Source organism: Fistularia commersonii, chromosome 4 (genome assembly GCF_037954325.1).
Source record: "Fistularia commersonii isolate RoL2024-O1a breed Wild chromosome 4, RoL_Fcom_v1.0, whole genome shotgun sequence".
Classification (NCBI taxonomy): domain Eukaryota; kingdom Metazoa; phylum Chordata; class Actinopteri; order Syngnathiformes; family Fistulariidae; genus Fistularia; species Fistularia commersonii.
In genome coordinates, this window is record NC_141287.1 from 11,300,563 (window position 1) to 11,323,481 (window position 22,919).

Below are 22,919 nucleotides of genomic sequence, written 5' to 3' on the forward strand. Positions count from 1 at the left end.
TGTTCCCTTTATTTTTTTGAGCAGTATATATGTTCTATAGCAGGGGTGCACACAATTTTTCAGCATGCGAGCTACTCATAAAATGTCCAAGTCAGAATCTTAAAAAAGCAAAACATATATTTATTTATAAATATATTGAGAATTCTTTATATGTACATTATATGTTTGTGTACCTTGCATAACTGCATGAACCCATTATGCACATTACAACTCTTTTTAGTCTGACTTGCTCTGAGGGACGTACAGCCAGGGACGTACAGACCGGACAGTAGCTATTGATAGCCAGCCTCAAGCCTACTTCCAAATAATAATCATAGTTTTTATGAGCAGTCTGAAAATGCCGCCCCCTTCTTTGGTATAGTGATGGTAGACTGGCGGAATTTTTTGGCTTCTTACTTGGTCCAGCTCCCCCACTCATTTTGATACCCTGTCTTAAGTTTAAAAGTAATAAATTGGAGGATAAATAGGTAACTTGCTAGCTTGCTTCAGTTTTGCAGCAGTTAGTGCTGTTTTATGGGCCCATGTGTCAGAAAAGTTCAGATTTCAAACTGGCTGCCCTGTACGTCAGTTAAGTGACAAATTCCATAGTGAGGACGGATGATAGGCGGATGTCTATTTTTATCTTAATATCATACGATCTACCCACACTACCATTGCGATCAAACGGTAGATCACGATCGACGTATTGTGCACTCCTGATTTAGAGTAAATATTCTAATGTACCTTTCACATGTAAGGGGTTACTATCAGCGCCCCAGGTTTTGACGAGCTTGTGTTGGTAGGGTCTTTGTCCTGCTGTGTTCAGAGCCTGAACCATTGACTGACTCCAAATTGTGTTTCTACTTTGGCGAGATTCTCAGACAGTCTGCGCTTATTTAAAGATTCACTTTCTTAGCCGCGAAAACTGGCCGTAACCCGCCATCTTTGATGGTAACAGGCGACAGATGTGTTCTGTTTTTACAGCGTGACGTCAGCAAGCAAAAGGTTAAGTGAATGAAAGGGAAGGACAAACACTCTCTACTGCATTTTTCTCACATATATAAGATGTGCTCATGTAAACCGTTTTCTGTTCACCTTTGGCCCGCAGCCCTCGCTATGAAGTCGCTAACTTATGAGAATAATATTAGCCTTCCACTAAAGAAAGCACGGCTTCTTTATTGCTTTCACATATTGCACTGCTTTCATTTGCTGAGTGTCCCTGTGTGTAGTTTTAGTGTTTATGCACAACAATCATGTACAGCACGTCGTGAAAAAGAAAAAAAAAAATGCTCTGATGGGAATTGTTTGGGTGCAGTCTGATGGGAACCATGGAGTTATTAGGTGTTTAATTTTCAAAGTATAAATAACGGAGAGACGCTATATTATTTCTGTGGCTCTAATAAAGAATGAGTAATAATCAAGATAGCCAATGACAGAAGGAATGGATTAAAATTTGAAGACTAATGCCCTTTTTTCAACCATTGCTGCAGCCTTTACTCGTAGGACTTCAGACTTGTGGCCAAATGATGACCGTCCAAATTTCCAAATGTATTCATCGTCAACCCTTTTTATCAAATTTGGTGTTTCTGGTAGAGGTGTGTCAGGCAGCTCAGAAATGGAAGCTTTATTACACGGATCTCACAAGGGTTTTAGGGCTGCCGTGTCTTTGTGTAGACCAGCCGCATTTTACTTACCGACAAATTAGGGGAAAATTAACTTTACTCAAGCTCTTTCCGCCCTGTCCACATTAATTGTTTTAGTGCCTCTTGACTCTTCGGTGTGGTTTCACTGCCATGCGGCTGATGTTGATAAAACCTCGCGCGCTTATTTCAGCTATCAGTAGCATCAAGTATGTAGAAAAACACAAGTAATCACTACAAGATGATGACTGTGAACCACGAAAACAAAACAATCTTTCCATCTGTGATGATGACAGACCGCAAACTGTCTGTGTGCTCTTTGAGATGTGGATTTATGACAGTTTAAATGTCACGTATTGAACCCTGTGTTGCCAGGCCACCCTAAAAGTATAGTTGAATATTATTAAATGTTGATAAAATCCATAAATTTCATATGACTGATGGATTCATCCATACTCATTGTTTTCCCCTATTCTGGGGTCGGGTTGCGAAGGCAGTAGCTGAAGCAGAGAGGCCCAGACTTCCTTCTCCCTGACCACTTGATCCAGCTCCTCCTGGGGGGAACCAAAGGCGTTCCCAGACCAGCCGAAACACTTAATCCCTCCAGTGTGTCCTGGGTTTTTCTTGGGCCCCCCTTAAGATTGAACATACCTACAACACCTCACCAGGGCGCCGCTAGGGAGGCATCCTAACCAGATGCCCGAGCCAGCTCATCTGGCTCCCCTGACGCAGAAGAGCAGCGAGTCCCTCTCTGAGTCCCTGTCAGATGTCCAACTCTTCAGCCTATCTCTAAGGGAGAGCCCTCACAACCCGCAGAGGAAAACCCTTTTTTTTTTTTTTGCTTGTATCCATGATCTTATTCTTTCAGATTCTACCGACAGCTCTTGGCCTAAGGTTAGGTTAGGAAGGCAGATGGACTGGTAAAGTTGAGAGCTTCGTGTTTTGTTCTCCGTCTTCACCATGACAGACCGATGCAAAGTTGGCATCACAGCTGATGTCGCACCGATCCGCCTGTCAATCTCCAGCTCCATTCTTCCCTCACTAATGAACAAGACCCCAAGATACTTGAACTCCTCCACTCGGGGTAGGACCTTTTGCCCAGCCCAGAGGGGACACTCCACTCTTTTCCGGCTGAGGACCACGACCTCAGATTTGGAAGTACCGATCTTCATCCAAGGAATCATGAATTGCTAAAGTTTACTCAAAACTGTGACATAGAGAACAGCTTTTAAACCATCAGTACTGTGTTTCCGTTTGCTCTCACCCTCTGAAATATGTGTGTGTGCACGCGCGTGTGTGTGTGCGTTACTCCGTCGTAAGTAGAGGACCTTGCGTGTATGTTCCCGTATATGTTTGTATGTGTATATTATATGTATATATATACGTGTGTGTGTGTGTGTGTGTGTATATATGTTTGTGTGTGTAGATAATATATGTGTGTGTGTGCGTGTATAATATGTCCCGTGCCTGTATGTTTATGTGAAGAGGTGCATCCTGTAGTCCTTGAAAAGGTTAGCAAGGCTGTAAACCCTCTTTCCATGAGCGGATACATCTGCTATTAGCGGAATTGTGAATTATATTTGATGAGGCTATGGCCTCATTGGTAAATTGCCGTTGCTGTGACACATATATCAGTCTACGCTGATGTACAGCAGACATTAAAAGAGCTCCCTCTATTATATGTCCATGTGTACATGTGTGTCCCCATGTAACAAAATCATCTTGCACTGACATGAATTATGCTAAATCTGCCGCGGTGATTTAAAGGCCCATGAAATCATGCCTGCCTGTCTGCCTGCCTGCCTGCCCGTCTCCCTGACAGACGGATTGGGAATTCAGTTTCACTCCGGTGACACATTTTTGAATATGTCTGTAATGTTCCATTAGCTAGATTGCTGAAAATCTATCACAGCAAAATCACAACACAGCAACAGCCGTGTAAACGTTTCACTTTTATGCCTTGTTTTAATGCTTTTAATTTACGACAAAGACGGTGCAAGTATACCGTTTCCCCCCACACTGGAATACAGTTCCATGCAATGCAGTTCATTCATCAGAGCAGTCTAATAACAAAATAATTGTCAGTTTTCCTCAGCTAATGAATGCAAGATAACATCAGTGCACGTGGTATAATATGGTAAATACACTTTTAATAAGTAACTTGATGAGGGACACAACATGGAAGTCGTGCTTCTTGTTAATGGATTTTTTTTTTCCCCCTAAAGGTCAGCCCACCCCGTATCATGCACCATTATCTTGGTGTTGCTTAGTGACAGGGTAAAGAGGCGACGTGAAGTGAGATGATCCTAAATGTTCGCCGTCACCTTCAGCTCTTACCTCCCCTTTGCCCATCCTTCACCTCGACCCTCCTTCTTCACATTAGTTATCCTCCCCATACGATCTATCATCTCAAACTACTTTACTATATGCTGCCCTTGCTTGGCCCACGTTTTTTTTTTTTTTTTTTTTTCTCTCCCCTCTCTGCTCTCTTTTCACCTTCCTCGCTGTGACCTGAATTTAAGAGCTTGGCCTGAAGAAAAGAGGATTTGCGTGCTGAGAATGAAGCCGGATGTTGAGAATTAGGATGAAACGGCGGAGAATAAAGTTCTAAGTTTAAGAATGACTGCCAAAGTAGGATTGGACAATCCGGCTAAAAGATTAAATTACATTTTTTTTTTTTCAGTGGCAGAATCTTGAATTAAAACAAGAATCACAAATTTTCTGTCCTCTTAAAAACCAGGACAAACTATAAACTCTCCTGAACAATAAGTGGATTTTAGCACTCTGACAGCAAGGAGTGAGTTTTCTAACTTCCTTCATGGAATTCTCTGTACAAAATATCTTGAATGTCCAACCGAAATCTTGACTTGAGTCCTATTCTCGCAATGAAAACAGAAAAACAAACAAATAATGCGAACAGAAAATAAAATCGGAAGACTTTTGTGATATGTCTGTATAAACAATGTGTGTTGTTCCGTCCGCAAAGAACTTTCCATTACTGACTTGAGTTTACTTGCCTAATCCTCGGCCCCTTTTACAAATACATATCTTTTGTTCGGGTCCCTTTTCATGCTGTGTCAGTTCACTCAGTGCTTTGTTTCTCTCCATGTTGCCTGAATCTTTTGCCTATTTAATGCTTTGGCCTCACTGCTGTGGCACCCCCTCCCCACGCCTCTTTTCCTTTCACTCCACCTCCTAATGAATTCAATATTTTTAGAAGCACACCTCAGTGTAAGATGCACACGATCTGATCTTGATACATATGTTGAACTTTGGCCAGGAAGCAGGGGGGGTTAATTGAGTAATGGGGTTTACTCTGCGGGTGAGGAAAGATGGCAGGAATGAATGCATTAAGGGGGAATGAGACAGATAGGTGCAATTTGGCGGAACATATGCAGAGGTAAAGCGGGAGGTGGGGAGGCAGGATAAAAAGGGGTTAATTATTGGCATGGCTGACAGACGGGGGAGGGGGTGATAATTAAAGGACTGCGGAAGAGAAAGTGAAGTAGACAAATGCAGGCTTGATGGCGACAGGGCGTTAGACAGACACGAGGTCACAGCAAGGAGTAGCTAAACCAGCAGGATTCGGATGATTGATTTTAAGTGATAGAGAAGGGGTTAACGGAGAGATTAAATTGAAACAGAGAGAGGCAGATTGGGCAAAAAGCAAAGGGGTTGATTATGAGTATAATAAACGATGAAAGCTGGAGTCTTCATGGACTTTAGATCTTAATTAAGGAAACACAGCTGCACCTGGGGTCCACGTAAAATAGATGGATACATGAAAGTGTGTGTGTGCCTCTGTGTGTGCGATGCTAATTGAAATTATCAGGAACCCCACCACCTCATGGATTAATTGTTCTTATTAATTATCCTCCTGAAGAGCCTGGAAGCGAGGTGCGCGCTGGATAGATGACCAGATGACAATGGATTAGTCCATCATTTGCTCGTCTGTCAGGGTAAAACCGTTCCTGCAGGCACAGAGGCATAAAGCTTGTGTCGTTACAGAAGTGTCAAACACTGAAAAAGACACCTTTTGGAGTCTGAATTCAAGCAAAGAACCTTGACTTATGAGTGCATCAATTTATGAATTTTCAGAGATACGATACGCTCAGCCAATGGTGTTTTGTGTTTTTTTTTTTCGCTTTATGACAAGAGCTGATGTCTGAGTTATGTGCGAGCAGGGTGAGCGCTTGACACTGACGTGGCCGCCACTATCCACGAAGCGGTGTTGACAAAATGTTCACCCGCCCCAGGGTAGCCTGGCAAAAGCCACGTAAAACCATGAGCAAGGTGTGCAAGTTGCTGACTTGTCCATGAGGAGGGGGAGTAACTGTTGCCAGTCACTGAGAGCATCATCTGTGAGAATGAACGGCAGACACTATATGGCCATAAATATTCGCTCACCTGTCTTGGCTCGCATATGATCTTAAGCGACATCCCATTCCTAATCCAGAAGATTCAATATGACGTTTGTCCTCCCTTTGCAGCTATAACAGCTTCAACTCTTCTGGGAAGGCTGTCCACTGTGTTTGTGGGAATTTTTGACCATTCCTCCAGAAGCGCATTCGTGAGGTCACACTCTGATGTTGGACGACAAGGCCTGGCTCTCAGTCTCAGCTGTAATTTTCCCAAATGTATTCCGAGGTTCTTTCACTGGAAGGGCCAAGCACAGCTCCTGAAAAACAAACCCACGCCATAATCCCCCCTCTACTCAACTTCACTCTTGCCACAATGGAGTCAGACAAGTACTGTTCTCCTGGCAACCGCCAAAGCCAGATTCGTCCATCAGATTGCCAGATGGAAAGGCGCGATTTGTCACTCCAGAGAATGCGTCTCCACTGCTCTAGAGTCTGGTTGGGGCGTGCTTTACACCACTGCATCCGTCGCTTTGTATTGCACTTGGTGATGTGTGCCTATGATGCAGCTGCTCGGCCATGGAAAACAATTCTATGAAGCTCTCTGCACACTGTTCTTGAGCTAATCTGAAGGCCACATGAAGTTTGGAGGTCTGCAGACAGCTGGCAACCTCTTTGCACTATGGGTCTCAACCATCTGCTGACCCCGCTCCATCAGTTTATCACTTGTGAGTTGCTGACGTTTCCAAACACTTATAATGCAGCTGACTGTAGAATATTAAGAAGCGGGGACATTTCACGACTGGATTTGTTGCTCAGGTGGCATCCTATCACAGTTCCACAAAGCTCCTGAGAGCAAGCATTCCACAAATCTTTGTAAAAACAGTTGAATGCCTAGGTGCTTGATTTTATACACCTGTGGCCATGGCAGTGATTGGGAAAACCGGATTTCAATTATTTGGAAGGGTGGCATCGGAAGCCAGTCGGGAATGGTTTGATCATTTCAAGAGGATCGGTATTCACGTCATTGCTACATCAAGTTAAGCGACAGAGTGTAGCATTGTGTGCAGGTTTGATTTAGCAATACATTGTAGCATTGAGTGTGTAATGAGTAAATAAAGCTAAGGGAAATAGCACCAAATGAAAAAACCCTAAACCCTGCTGCTGGCAACTTCAACTGACCTGATTTGGGAATTTTTAGTAGTATTGGTACTCTACTATTTTTCAAAATTATGTATAAACGATATTTTTGATTATTAAAAAAAAATGGCAATGCATCAGGAAAATAGCCAGGCTTGAGCACATGGCTACAGGATCCACAAGTCATGTGAAATAAGAGGAAATTCTATAGTTGGACAAAAAGGGACTTTCAGTGTGAACCATCGACCAAATCAACCGTGAATTTCTGCTTCCATTCCTGGTTCGATTCCCAGCTTCTCCTGGCCAGTTGAATTGTTGTTAATCGGAACACTGAACACCTAACTTCTCCCCTGGTGCGGCTCCTTCGCTGCCTTCTGCTCTTGGTTCATCCATGATGGGTTAAATGCAATGGTCATATTTCACTAATGTTGCGCTGTATGTATAGCTGAATGTGACAGTAAAGGAATTCCTTCGTTATTCATTAGTCTATAATGTTAATCCAATTGAAATACCAATTTGTTGTTCAACCCATGTTGTCTGCGAATTCTTTTAAATTCACTTCTACTGTTTTTGCTGTACTATTCAACACTGTAATATCAAATCAATCAGTTCATTCCTCAAATGTATTGTCATATATTTAGAATTCATAATGCTCGTACCTCTTTCCATGCCATTTCCAGTGTATTTATTGGAAAAGCGGTGGCTAATTGCTGAAATTGTTTTTTAACCGTCACGTAACACAGTATTGCAACGTATTCCTTAGAAATACACGGATAGCAAACATTGACATGACATTACATATACAGTGAATATACCAATTCAATTTATTTGTTAGGGTGGCAGCAGTTGGTGTTTCCACCTCCAACAATAAGGTCCCTGGTTGGCTTCGGACAGGGGTCTTTTCTGTGTGGAGTTTGCAAATTCTCCCCGTCTGCGTGGGTCTCCTCCGGGTTTTTCGGTATTCTTCGACAATCCAAAAACATGCAGCAGGTTATTCGGAGATGCTTAATATCCCGAGATGTGTGAATGGTTGCGTGTTGTATGAGTGTAATTGACTAGTGACTGGTCTAGGAGGTAGTTGCCCAATGTCAGCTGGGATCTGCTCCAGTCACCCCTGCAACCCTGACTGCAAGACAAACAGTGTTGATATGAATGAATCTATTGTGTGCGCACATAGACTTAAGATAGTTCAGTCTCTTTTCTTCTTCTTAAGGAAAAGATTAAAAACATATCTGTTTTGCCTCTGGTTCTCTAGGGTTAACAGCTCTGATGGTTGTTTGGTCTGGTGGAGGCCTTGAAGAAGAAGCCGATAGCAACCATTATGCATTCGTTTCTGTTCTGGTGGACAATTTCTTTCTTCTTTTTTTATTCTCCTTTTTTTAACCTAAGCCGGTTAAGGATGGTACAGAAGCAATTCACAACACTGGGTACTACCATTTTGTAAGTGACCAAAAATGAATAATGAATCTTGAATCAATGGAGTCTCTCTAAAAGAGGGCAGTGGCTAGATAGCTGGTTTTGCTGGCAATTTCACATTTAGCGACAATTACAACAGGCTACTTCTGCCCATAGCAAATGCCAGAACAATTAAAAAAAATCAGTCAGGTCGACAATGCTTTCAACACTTGCCCAGTGCTTGGTGAAGTGCCAGAAATAGTTTTGGAGAATTAACAGGCTATTTTTTCCCAGGATATGATCTCTGATGCAGTTAATATTAGCTAAGCAATGAGTTTATGCTACATAACACAATTGTCATCGTAACTCAATTCAGTTGGACACAATAATAATTTGAGGAAGATAGGGACACTGTGGCCAGTGCAAAAAAAAAAAAAAAAAAGAAAGCGGAGCTTGTCTCATATCTCAGTTGATGTCTGTGCTAGAAGGACAGCTGGAACGACAGAACAGCTCACTCCCGACACTGGCATTGTCGTATCCCCACATCCCGGTGTGACCCTGCTGCTGTGAGCAAGCAGCGCATCATACAGTGGGTCATATCCATGGCAATATCCTGGAGTCTCTGTAATAGAGATGCTACAAAAATCTTGAAAAGCCCCCCTTTCCATGACAGCCTTTTGTAACCGCAGGCAGTGTTAAGTATTGTGTTTCAGCACGCGGAACGATTTACATACATTGACAGAGTAATCTCACCACTGGTTGGCGAGGGCTTTATAAAGAACTGATCTGTGAACCAGCATTTGTGGGGTCACGTGCTCTTCCAATTGCCTAATGTGTGCAAGTTTTATGCGTGTTTTGGTTGGCAACAATAATGTTGGACCCAACACCAGAATTGTTTGCATGAATAGCATGAAGCAGTTGTGGCTGTTGGCAAAACCCAAATTATTGATTTTTCTCTCAGTACAGTGTAATATACACAGGAAGATTATGCTAGCTCCACAGTCGAAATACACTCACACACAACAAACACAACTGGAAAGAAGAAAAATAAAAGCTCAGTTTAAACTTCTGCGAGGGGTCAATGTGCAACCCTTGCCATACCTACTCTTATGATGGGCACTTCTGTGGTTCTGTGTGTGTCAAGCCACAATGAAAATGTTGAAATGCTTGTAGAAAGTGGGACTTGAATGTCCCTCGTGCACTTCCGACAATCACTGCTGAAAAGGATAGGGGTTGTTTTAAGCTAATATACTGTGTATGTGTATACATATACTGTATTTATATCCAGCGACTGAACTCATGAACTCGGTCAAAGCCATGAAAGAGCTCAGTCCAGAGGAGGAGCTGGTAGAAATTACAGTGTAGAAATGTTGAAGGAAATCTGATATGATGAGGCAGACCAGGCACAGCTGTACGGAGTCTGGCGTTGCCTTTGTTAGGTCTGTGTCACTGTAGTGCAGCTAGGTTTTTGAAGAGCTTACACAACACTACTTAGCCATGCTATCACCCACAGGGCTGATATGATACGGAAATAGAAATCAGTCTTGTGCAAAACCACACACACACACACACACAGACAGACACACACATACACAAAACTTCAAGACTATTCCTTTTAATGAAGACAATTAAGGTTCTACTCAAGATCAACTGCTTGTCCGGTTTGGTCGTAAGATTGTCACAGACCTTTGGGTTTCTCGGGAATGAGTTGGGTCATTTGAGCGTCTCGAACACCGACTCTGACGCGTCCCTACCGACGTAACTCTGCCTCCAATTTGACAGCATTGCACACACACACAGAAATAAACTTGCCGAAGTTACACTTCTATGTTAGAAGAAATTGAAAGAGGAAGTAGAAGAAAAACACTCCAATCATGGAGGCAATTGGGGTCAAACCATGTCCACTCTCCATGTTACAGTCCATGTGAAACCCTCTCCAATTGTTCAATCTCTTTGTAAATAGCTTATTGACTGTCTTACCACCCATCTGTCACACTCCCTATCCGTCTGTCTGTCCAACTCCACCGCAGTCAGGGAGTCACTGTCAAAAGGACGAAAAAAAAAAAGAGGAAGTTAACATTGAGAAGGCAACAAGAATAGCTTGAGTCCCAAACAGTTTCTTATGAATCATACCCTGGTTTTGAACATTGCGTCCATCTTTTAGTTGGCTAATATCAATGTCGTGTAGCTTGCATTGTTGATTTTGCCGTTCCTGTCCTTGATGCACAGTCCCACCTGCGCCTGATGCATGACGTCACAGTTTATTTCCTGTAAACAGACGCACCACTTACTTAGCTGTTGCTAGGATTTCAAAGACGTTCTTTGGGAAATGCTTTGCTTTATTGAAACTGACATCTCTGAGCAGGAGATGTATGTTCTCCCATGTCTGAGCAGGTTTCATGGCGAGTGAGGGGGGCGCGGGGCGGGGGTGGGGGGGTACGGTTGTTAATCCTCTGCATTCTACCCATTATGGATTAACCATGAGTAGTGGGCAGCCATTGAGCAGCACCTGGGGAGCAGTTAGGGGGTTCAGTGTCTTGCTCAACAACTCTGGAGCTCGGGAATTGATCCAGAGCCTTTCAGTTCCAAGACAAGCACTCTGACTCACCTGAGCCCCAAGATTCCAACAAATCTCAATATATTATATCATGTAGATTACATTAGATTATTGTTTTTCCCCACTAATTTGATCGGACAGCTAGCTGTGTGTTGTCTTAGTGTGATGCAATCACTTTCTTGAATATTGCATGTGCGTGTGTGTTCGTGTAAGCTGCACTTTCATCCACGTTTTAGGACTTTCTGCAGACAGTTATACTGCTAAGCATTTCAACACATTAATCCTCAGATAGCCACTGTCAAAACACTTTGCGTGTGCATGACTGTGTATGTGTGAATGCAGGAGTCCCATGCGCGTGCTGATATATAAGTGTGTGTGTGTGTGTGTGTGTGTGTGTGTGTGTGTGTGTGTGTGTGTGTGTGTGTGTGTGTGTGTCCTAATCAGTCACATCTGACAGACAGCAAATCCGACTTCAAAAGCCACTCAGACAGTCATTGTTATGTGGAGAGGCAATTGAATGTGATAAGATTGCGGAAAAAAGGGAGAGGATGATTCAAAGGAAGGCTAGATAAATGAGCTACCAGGGGATGTGAGGGCTGTAGACTAAACCTTGACTGTAATTTGAACATTGAAAACCTTTAAGTGTTCCATACGGAGCCAACGTCAGAGCGTTATTGCCGTTTCTTTTTGGCATCCGTGTAAGCGTGGACTGAGATGAATTGAATTCCTCCCAAAACAAATAGTAATAGTAACACTATCAGAGGGAAGCATTACTGAACCAAGGCTGGTGGCGAACCTGTCCGTAACACAATTCAGTGATTAAAAATCAAATGTTAAAGCCATTAGCTCTGCCTTTTTCAGTGTTCTTTGCCAACCCATTATATGTCTTGCTAGTTTGTGCTACTTTTTTTTATCAGCTAAACCCATTAAAAATATAGCTTTTAGAGATTCAATCAAGAATCCCCCATATCTTCCAAAAAAAAAAAAATCGTTCTTTTCACATTGACATACATTTAAATATTAGCAAGATATTTCCTGAAAATTAGTCATTTCGTGTCACTCTTTTAAAAAAAAGCAACCAGGAATATGACCAGACATAACTGAAATGCTATCTTAAATCCAAAAAATGACAAGGACACTGAAAATCAGCACTTTCCTTTTTGTAAAAATATGTTTGCTATGGTGGCCAGTCATTTATTGCCAACACGTAGTTACTCTTTGTAACTTTTAGTGGTCGTGTAACATGTTGATTATCTGTGGATTGTGGATCTAGATTGTTAAATCTGCAGCAGAACTTAGTCGATGGATGTTGCTACCACCCCCAAAAACCAGAAATTGGTGGTTGATCTAACTCTGTTGATTTAGTGCGGTGATGGCAAACTGGTACAGCCCATTTCTTCAAGCCCTAGCCGACAGTTTATGGGGCATTTTACTTCTACTAAGATTGATGTGATTTTTTTTTTTTTTTTCTTTTTCCCAAGTGTCCTTCAAGTCACGTGGAAATTATTTAAGGTCAAGGAACATTTATCAAATATTTCTTTGTTTTCAGAGTTTGACCATTTCTGTTACTTTTATAGATTTTATAACTACCATCCCAAACTTTATGTCAATTCATGCGGGCGGGGAGTGGGTGGAACACATTCTCTTGTCAAAGGGCTCTTGTGGGTTACGAGTGCTGTCATTTAGCTCACTACTGGTGGATCATTGAGAATATTGTCGGCACAGAATGTGTCCATCTGCGCCGCTGTGCAACACTGCTCCATATGGCGGTGTGTGTTCTACACACAGCCTCGGGGAGTCGGCTATGGAAGGTAACGCACACATGCGTATTGAAAAGACTGATATTTTCTCATAAACACATTATATGCGAGAGAATAAAAGAATAGAGGCCGCCACTGCCTGCAAATGTGGATACAAAACGATATAACCGCCATCTGCATGACGCAGGAAACAGGGCTTGTAATTATATTTTGGCTGTGTGACAAAAGCCCAAAGCTGTGCCTGACATTCACAATATCATGGGATAGTTATCTTGCTGGTTCTGATGGAGCCGGCTCTGAAGGAGTATTATATTTTCTACTTTTTCTTTTTTCTTGGTAGTCAATCACATATCGTCATTATTTACTGTCCCTATCAGTGTGCTATTTCTCATTGTCTTCACGATTAACTTTTTATTCTTTGCCGCAGTCCTGTGGGGAAGTGATTTTCAAGCAGGTGCACTTGAACTGCATCTTTGGTGACATTGACATATGTAAATTTAAGTGCAGGCTTTACTTTGTTGTTAATGGATGGCCAAGAAGCGGATGCTTTTTATGCAAAGAAATAAGTGGACGCAGATTAAACCGCTTCCAAAAGAGGCAATTATGGAGAGCTAGTTAATGCTACTTGCTATGCTAACTCATTGCAGTAGATGCATTTCACTTCATATAAGGTTCAAGTTTTCAGAAAAGCTTTTTATTCAAAGGAGCAGCTGTGGGAAATGGACATGCATTTAGGTAAACAGAATCATTTCTCAGGCAGGGCTGTCTCACCCATCAAAGTTACACATCGCCGGAAGTACAGATTTTTCTCAGGCCATTGAAGAGGAATACGGAAGACAGCATGCTCCACTTTACAATTCTGTGTGTCATCAAAGTAATTTTCAAGTGCTTATTTTCAGGTGGACTAGTTTTTAAGTGTATTGTAACATGAGGTCACTCTGAGGCTCTTGCTAGTCCCATGACAACTTACAGTAAGCGGGAAAACAAACAGCAACGTCTCCGGCAGCAGTGGGTAGCCTTTGTGGTACCAGAGTTCTGGAAAGCCATCATTATCCAAAATGCTGCACAGATGCAGAACTTTGGAAATGAAACAGAGTCGCACCACATTAGTTCCTTTCTTGGCTGAATTTAAGCAAAATGGTGCATGTGTTATGCTTTTGCCAGATGGTGTAGTTTGTTGGTATTGGAATTTCACCGCTCGCTCAAGTCAGTGTTGGTCTCTAAAGTCTGCAGATAATCAAAGTACACCTTTCCAAGTGAGTAACTTGGTCCAGAAATTCAAATTTGCTTTTTTGTGACTCATTTCATGATGACAGAATGGAATAATCAAAATCGTGTGTTGCATCACCCTAAAGGCTCATGTATGCATTGTGCAGGATACAGATACAGACCGAGCCAGCCATGTATTTCCTGCGTTTTAGTCCGTTTCCTGAAAGCTTAACGGAAACGCATCTACGAAACAGTACCACTGAAATCCATGGGGGCGGTGTTGAGTTGAACGTCAAAACTATGAGGGAGATTTGAAAACAGTAGACCTTTATGAGTAGATTTTGTATGACTGTGTGAAATCATTAGCGCATTTAAAAGCAAACTGACAGAGACTTAGGGACAAATGTCTGTTGCAGAATATTTATTTTATTATCATTTATGTCTTGACTAATCAGCGGGCCCCCTGGCAATGCAGGTTGATATATACCCCACCCAGTGGACATACTGGAAAGTGTTCATACATTTCTCTCATTGGTACCGTCAATTAAAGAGTTCTCCAGTCGCAAATCATGAGGTACTCAATGACCTCAGAGACAATCGTTGAGTGCTACCCTGCCTCTGCTTTTGCTTTTTTTGCAGGAGATACCAAATAGCCACCTCCTCAACCAATGCTACGCTTGTCATTCTCAAAAGCATGTGACTCTTCTTCCAGTTCATGAAAACTTTCGACTCAGAGTAGCGCTCCCTGCAAAATTTACTGCCAAAAGTTCACTTCAACACAAGGCAGCGATGTTCAGAACGTTCAAAACATCACCACTTTACTATGCTATCTATTTTCATGCTCATGTAGAGCATGAGCCTTCATCTATCCTCTCGTCATCTGTTTGGTCCATTTCAGTGCTCACTGTATTTGCGCTCTCAACTGAAGTTCCAAAAGGTTGAATTACTTTTGTGTCAAATTTATTGCATCAACATGTAAATCTGATAATAAAACAGAGTGTGTAATTCCGAGTAGGTGCTCTTAAAAAAAAATAAGAGAAAATAAAGATGAGTAGTACTGAAAGGTCGATCCCAAACATAACGGTATTAATTAGATGATCAAGAGAAACACAATCGAGGGAGCGAGCCCAGTGATCAGATTGCATCCCTTAATCCATCTCTTTGACACTCTTTTGGTATGTCCCACGGAATAAGATCCTGCGACATGATTTACATCAGTTCCATTGTAAGGGGAAGGAAATTCAAAGAGAAGACTTCGACGGTCGGGGGAAAACTTTCAGTCGGGAGGCGGGAGAACAGGCAGGAACAGGAAAAGAAAATGGAGCAGAAGGCCCAGGTGGAGGAAGCAGAATGGTGATGAACCGAGCCGGGTTGGGGGTGGGGGGGGGGGGGGACAAGAGGCGAGGAGAAGTCAGGGGGATAACAAAGCTGTGCAGGAATATCTGCTGATTAGCTTAGCATAGAATAGCCGACCCGCCTCGGGGCTCATTCAAATTTCCGTTTGCACAGATCTGCAAAGACATTTTTCTTTTTTTATGTGTTTCACACATAAAAAAATGCATTTCTCATGCAAGCCGCGCCAGAACCATTCGAATACCAAAGTAACCTCAACGTCAAAATTAGCTACCTCAAACCGACTCCTTTTGTGAGTGCACTACAAACAGCTGCATTAACATTAAATAGCGAGACAAAACGGCTGAGGTTCCTCCCGCTGAGTTACATCAGAAGGGCAGAGAGGGGGATGATGACATGCTAGTAGTGGATTTCAGTTGGGCTTGTAAAAAGGTTGCACAATAATTCAAAAACCACAATTGATACCCAAAGACTGCAGTTTACACACCTTTTGCATGTTCAAAGAGTTGGGGGGGTTGTTGCATTCCTTCAATGCAGTATTCACTTTGCAGAGCTAGGTGGTGCTGTCAGTCTACTCACCATCTGTGTTTGTGTGTGTGTGTGTGCGCACTTGTGCGCGCGTGCACGCTTGCGGGTGTGTGCCCGTTTCTCACAAACTATTCTCTTGTTTCTGAGCACCAGTTGAGTCAGAGAAAGACATGTTCTTATTTTAATTTCCTCTCCATTCAAACACGTTCAGATTATTAAGGTTAATGAGAGATTTTATTGATAATAGTCAGTGGATTTGCACCTTTTTAGAGGAAAACACATAAGTCTCCCTCTAGTTTTTATCATCTTGCTGCATAAATGTAATAGTGTTACAGATTGGAAAAAAAAAAATCAAACAGTTGAAACAACTTTGAATAACTGTATCTCATCTCGTGACCTGTCTTCTCGCCAAGTTTTTCCAGGGGCCAGAATGAGTCGAACCCCACCCTGAGTTTATCATAATAGCAGGGGTGAAAGAGTGGGGTTCCCCTAAGGATTGTCCCAACTGTGTAGTATTTCAAAGGACACATTTACAGAAACACACAGCCACATGAGCACATATGGACTTTATAGGTTTTTTTTTTTCACGGTAAGCGGTCATGATTGGAAGTCAAAACTCAGTGTTACGCAAATAGCATAAGCATATTTAAAGATTGTGTGTGAACACAAGTGAGAGCACGCAATTGTCTTTTAGATTTATGGATATCTGTAATGAATTCTGAGGATTTCAGCGTTATATAATGTCTTTTTTGATTCAGGATTTAATTGTTGAAATTGACAAAAGGATATACTATGTATGTGTATATTGCCCCATGACCCTCTTAAATAAAATTAAGGGCAAAATGATCGCTTTAGATTCTATCAACTTTACTCAACTAATTTTAAGTGAACTGAGTTTAATGATGTGAGTGAACGGTATTCTAAAATAACACTATTGGATGTTTTCTAAATACTTTATTTATTTGCTGTGTCGTACACTTCGAGGTATTCAGACTCCAGTCTTTTGGGTCCGCAGGCTGCCGCAGCGCCAGCCTCCCCTTCCATTTATTACCCCAACCTGGCAGCCACCCTCCGAAAGTCCAGTTTGATGAAATACAAGCACCGCAGCAAAATTTTTGCACAGTCGCAAAAGTGCAGCCCACTTCAAACACCCCTTCGACACTGCACCCCCACTATTCCTTGTTTTAAAAGAACCTTGTAAAAGCAACTCGATGTTCCACCGCGTTGTACAAATGAACCTGTTGGAACCATAGGCGGTTCGTTTTCGATGATTTCACAGATCCGGGGATTTTCCTGCGTATAGAATCACAACTCACCGGGCTCCTATCGAATTTCTCGCTGGCTCCAGCTCTAAGGCTCTTATTTGGAAAAGTCTCCTGTTTGTTTTGACCATCCTAACTGATGTAATGTGCGTGCAGCAGTTCTCCCTCAGCGAGGTTTAGAACTTAATTACTGTCTGTTTTGTACCTTAAACATCGGTATTTAGTAATAACCTGTGCTCCACTAAGTGAGCTTTTCTCACTCGTAACCACAAACACCACTATTATCCCTAATGTGGCGCCGTTTTGGGGGTGTAGTTGATACTAATCAGCAGGGCTTGTGCTGGCAGAGCGTCGGGAGGGGGAAGAAAGCAGCTGGGAAAGAAATGTAGTGTTCTCCGGTCCTGTTTGCCCTCACAGCAGGTAGATGTGCCTCAAGCTAGGAGGATGTGATCAGGGACATTGTTCACATCCAGACTGGTGAAAAGAAAAAGTTTATACATATATTCGTGACCCGGGAATGGCCAGTTCATGTGGGTCTGGACTGGAGGCTCCTCTCGGCTCCAAGGGAAAAATGATAGCTAAAAAAACGACGCGTAACTTTGTTGATTTTTAAAACATGATTTATGCAACATCTCATTAAAGTGTTTACATAGCTTGTTCATTTTTAGTTGTTTACGCAGTGAATTGTTTACATTTTTCAACCTTATGACTTTTGTTGAAATGTCCTGAGCCAGAACCACAGATGGTGGTTAGCACGTTATCCTCGCAGCATTAAGGTTCCTGGCCTGACTCCCATCAGGGGCCCTTCTATGTCGGGCTCAAATGGACTCGCTGTGTGTTGGCTTTTCTAAAATGCAGGAGGTGAAAATTCCACATATTGTCCATGTACGTGATTGGATGCATGTGTCTATAAGCGCTCCTGTGGTTGACAGGTGGTTGTCCAGGTTAAATCCTGCCCATTGCCAGAGTCCGCTGGCATTGTCTCGAGCCCCCATGCAAGCCTGTGTGCTACATGTTTGCTGTGTGCTCACAGCCACTACTAAACATGATGTTATAAACCTAATAGAAGTATTTAATACTTTTAAGCTTTCAATCCTTTTGGTCGGTTGAATCAGGCTTTAATATGACATGGTTATTGCTAGACGAGCAACTGTTGGGCACAGCCAATGGGACCTCCCATTTTCAAGTACATTGTGGGGAGACCGTTATAGCTCTCTATTAATTGTGCGATGACTCTCAGACTGCCTGAAATGAGATAAGTTTGTAATGTCCATTAGTCACTCCACTTTCCCCCCCATTATTCCAGAACATGGACATTAATGTCTGGGTCTACAAAAAGCGGTTTACCCATTTTCTAACTCTGCAAGTCTCAAATGAGCTACTTACCTTCATTGGGGCCGGGGGTGGTTTAAATCAGACGGGTGAACACAGAGCGCTACGAAACAAGCTGCCTAATCGGCGAAACTCTTTTTCAGATTTCTTTTAAATGCTACCCATTCATTAAAAATTGTCTCAATTTACTCGGATACTCTTTATTTGGACAGCACCCCAAGAGCCACCCTTTTGTATTCTTTGTCCAAACTCCGAGCGACAGAGCAAAGTCTCAAGGACTGACTAAAGGTATATTTCTCACTCCGAAGCATTTTTAGCACAAATATTCAAACTCACGGGTAGACAAAGACTCTTTTACACGAGGTTGTCAACAACGCGATCAAAGTAAAATGTGTTTTGACAGTAAGCTTAATCTGAAGATTTTTTTTTTTTATCAGCATCCTTATCTTTGTGTCTGTCGATGCTGTTGACAGTTTTGTGGTTAGAGAGGTTAAATGTTACACAATCAAATGACGGTGACACACGTTGGTTAAAAGTGTTCGTGAAAAGTAATGACTGTCTTATTACGCCGTCTAAAAAAACATGTCTTCCATACACTTTTGTTGAGGTAAGGAAAAAGGCTTTGTGGCCAGACAGACTCTGATCCTCTGCCCTGGAAAATTTGGGAGGGAGAACAGGAGAACATGATGGAACAATCCGCTCCCTTACTGTAAATATACCCCGGAGCAAGGGGCTGCACAAGCATCTGCTAAATGTTTTCATTTCTCTGCGATGACAGTGTTTTTAAGTAAAATTTGAAGTTTGTCGGATAGCCCTTTTTCTTTTATCTGTTGGTTTTTTCAGTTCTTCTGTCGGAATGCGGCTCCTTATTAATCCAAGAAGCCTGTTGATTCTCCTGAAGGCCAACTCTACACCTCTGAGCTAATATGAACTCAATAGGTTATGGTATGACCATGTATAGCCACATTCCCAAGGCATAGCTTGATGTGCAGTGACGCAGTCGGGAAACACAGCCAAAGAGCCGTTAGCTCATCACAAAATGGAAAACCTCCTGCATCGCATTTGTTCCCTCAATTTCCACCAATTCTTGTTCTACATGTCGGACGTTTTCCTATTTCTGCCTCCATCATTTAGACGCACATGAAGAACCAAAACACCCATGTCCCAGCAGCAACTTATGTTGCTGCATCTTGATAAATCCGGTTCTTTAGCCCTTTTAATGTCTGCCATCAGCTGTCATGTCGAGTGGATGCAAAAGAACAGGCTTTTGAGCTTTGCCTCTCTGGTCCGCGGTCAATATGTGATACTTGATAATTGGCTAATAAGCCAGCATGATAAAGATAATTATGCAGTACCTACTGATTTGATCTAACATTCAGCTCCACCCACGTTGGGGATAAACAGAGACCACAAGCACAGTGAAATAAGACGTAAGGGGTTAACACTGTCAGCACCGATCGTTTACAGGCTAAATTAATTCATTTGAGAATTTCCTGTCACACAGCGCAGCTCTATATTTACTATAAAAATGCCACGCTACTCCAGCGGGAGCTGGCTTGCAATGAACATGACACACATACACACACACACACACACACACACACACACACACACACACACAGTGCCCATCGATTATGACTCAGCAGTGAGCAGCAGAGAGCTGTTTGTATACTTTGAACAGGTAGATCATTTGGCCCACTGGGCCTGAAAAAAAGTAAAGCTCAATACTGGTGGTCACCGCTGGAGCTGGAGCTTGATCTTAGGAGGAGGGCCAGTTGTCTCAGTCACGCCCGGTTCATTCAACCGCTTGAACTGAGTAGTAAAATCAGTTGTGAGCACTTGTGTATTTTATAGCGGCACATCACATTTCGCAAATTGCCTCCGTCTCGTTAATTCGCCCGGCTTTCTCTGGAAAAATCCAATGCGTTCCCGAAACCGTTGATCTGTGGCCATTTGCTTGTGTGAATATTTTCGCTGCCTTCCGGCGTATTGATCTGTTGTTGATGTGGTGTGACGCCCACCTGCTGCGTGGCATACACTTATGTAATGCACAGTAATATAATGTAGGAGGGATAATGTTCCAGAGTTGTAATATTTTTTTGAACATTTCCAGATAAAGATATACAATAGGCTCTCAGCAAGCGAAGCATTACATTTCACCGCTGTTACTAATTTTGACTCTCAGGATCTCAGCTCTACCAGCACCCGCCTAGCACTGCTGCTGTTATAAGTATGGGATTTTTTGTAGCTGTCCTTCCCAACCCTCATCCTCATCTATCCTATTCTTGATTTGTACCTCTGTTATTCTCTCCCTTTCTTTCTTTCTACCAACCGGTTGAGACAGAAGGCCGCCCGTGTTCAGCTCTGAATTTTTCCCCGGTAAAAAGGCAGCGTTTCTTTGCCCCCGTCCCAGAGTGTTAGCTCAAGGCTTCAATGCCGGTTTCTGTCAGTCATCTTGAAGTGTGTTGTCCAGACCTGCTCTACATGGAAAGTCAACCACGAAATGCTGTGACTTGGTGCTATGTATAAATAAAATCTGACTTGACTCCCAAGTCGATCATGCATTCATACTGTTTGAATATTCGCCTCGTTTTTATCAAGTAGCAAACCACAAAAGTGTTAGAAAGTCTAAAAGTGGCCCTCGACCACCATAGATTGTTAGCCTCAGTGCAGTGGCAAAAGACTCTCTTCGTAATTCCCAGTCTGATGTGGCAAGCATGAACTGTCCGAAAGGCAGAAAAGTGTTGGCGAACGAATTGTCATTCCGCCGAAAACCGTCATGTCACTGTACTGCGATACTCTGGGGCTCTGGTCCACCTTTTTTTTTGAGGCCATGCTCTCTCATCTAATGGGATTCTGACAGTACAACACATCCTTCTTTAATATCATTAAGCTTTCGTACCTTTTTGTCTCTCAGCGCTCTCATGGCCATCTCTAGCTCTCGGCGCTCTCATTCTGTGCCATCTCACCCTTCATGCTGTCTCTATGTGTGTGTCTTACTCGCACCTTTCTCTGTCATGCTCAGACTGCAGTGTCATTTTATCTGGCAGGTCTTTGAGTCTCCTGTCGAGGAGAACAGAGTCCTCCATCCTCTCATCTGGCTGTCTCTACTTTCTTTCCACTTCTATTTTTTTTTTTTTTTTTTTTTTGGGGAGACTCAGCGAGGCGATGTTGAATTTATCTGCCCATTTTTCTTCCTGTCATTTCCTCTGATGTGCTTATTAAAGAAACCCTGCCACCCCTTCGCCGTGTGTGTTTGTCTGGAAACCATTAGTGTTCAGAGCTCTCCAATAGACAGATTTACTGAAATTGATTTGATTATGTCTGTTTAATTTGGATAAGATTTTTAAATTAATAACTAGTTATTATTTGTATTTTACATGACCCTCCCCACACCCCCATCACACATGACACTCTGTACACACATACACACACCAAACACATACACACTTCCTTCTTATCTGTTTCAAAGCCTACTTATCATCTCATTTGCTGTACAATATTTTTTCAAGTTTTTCAGCCAGACTTTTTTTTTTTCAAAAAAGTGACAAACGCTAATGAGCATCCGAGGAAAATCCAGTAATTACGCCAGTGAAGAAAAGCATGTGGCACGATGTTTGAAAAAGCTGGAGGAGAGCGAATCTTGGTAGAAGGGGAATCGTGAACAGAATATATAAAATAATCTGCTACAATGAAGTGATCAAAATAATCATTTTATGCTTATTATTATTATCATCACTTGTATTGTTGAAATGGGAATTCACCCTTATGTTGAATTTAACTAGATAATTTTTCGTACTGTTCTGTTCAGAAGAAAGTTCATATTTTTAATTCATTTATGTCTATATCAGTAAAAAGGGACATATTTGATTTATTTGATGCACAGTTACACATGTGTTCAAGAGAAAATGTAAGATCAAGCATTCCTGATTTACTGTATAATATTGGCATAATTTAGCTGTTTTTATCGCTATAAGGCAACCGACGCAGAAATGCTGGGAGGAATGAAAGAATCTGCTTAATTGTATCCTTGAAAGAGATGTAATTGCTGGGTTTCCTCTATACAAGTGGAAGCTTTTAGTCTGAAAGGTTAGCATTACTTTGCATTTTTGGACTTTCATTTTATTATTAGTTCTGTCCGATAATTCTTTCTGTTTTTCATGCAGGAAGGGATAGGCACGGTCACTCATATGTCTGTATGCACTCTTCTCTGTAGCAGGAAGCCTCTGGCTTTACTGGCAAAGTCCCCTTTCTTTACTCCTGACCACCATAGACACGATCCACACACACACAAACCCACATATGTACGCACACAGGTCTATTCAGCATTTACGTGGAGGCCCCTAGAACACTGTGTTGACACGCTCTGTGCTATGTTAAGCTAAACGCAGACTAAGTGCAATGCT

The 22,919-nt window shown here is 42.2% G+C and overlaps 1 protein-coding gene across 1 annotated transcript in view; it reads left to right on the top strand.

The window, feature by feature from the left end:
- Positions 1–22,919, top strand: part of pard3bb (par-3 family cell polarity regulator beta b) — a 224,842-nt gene that overhangs the window by 16,534 nt on the left and 185,389 nt on the right. The gene's annotated exons all lie outside the window — the stretch shown is intronic.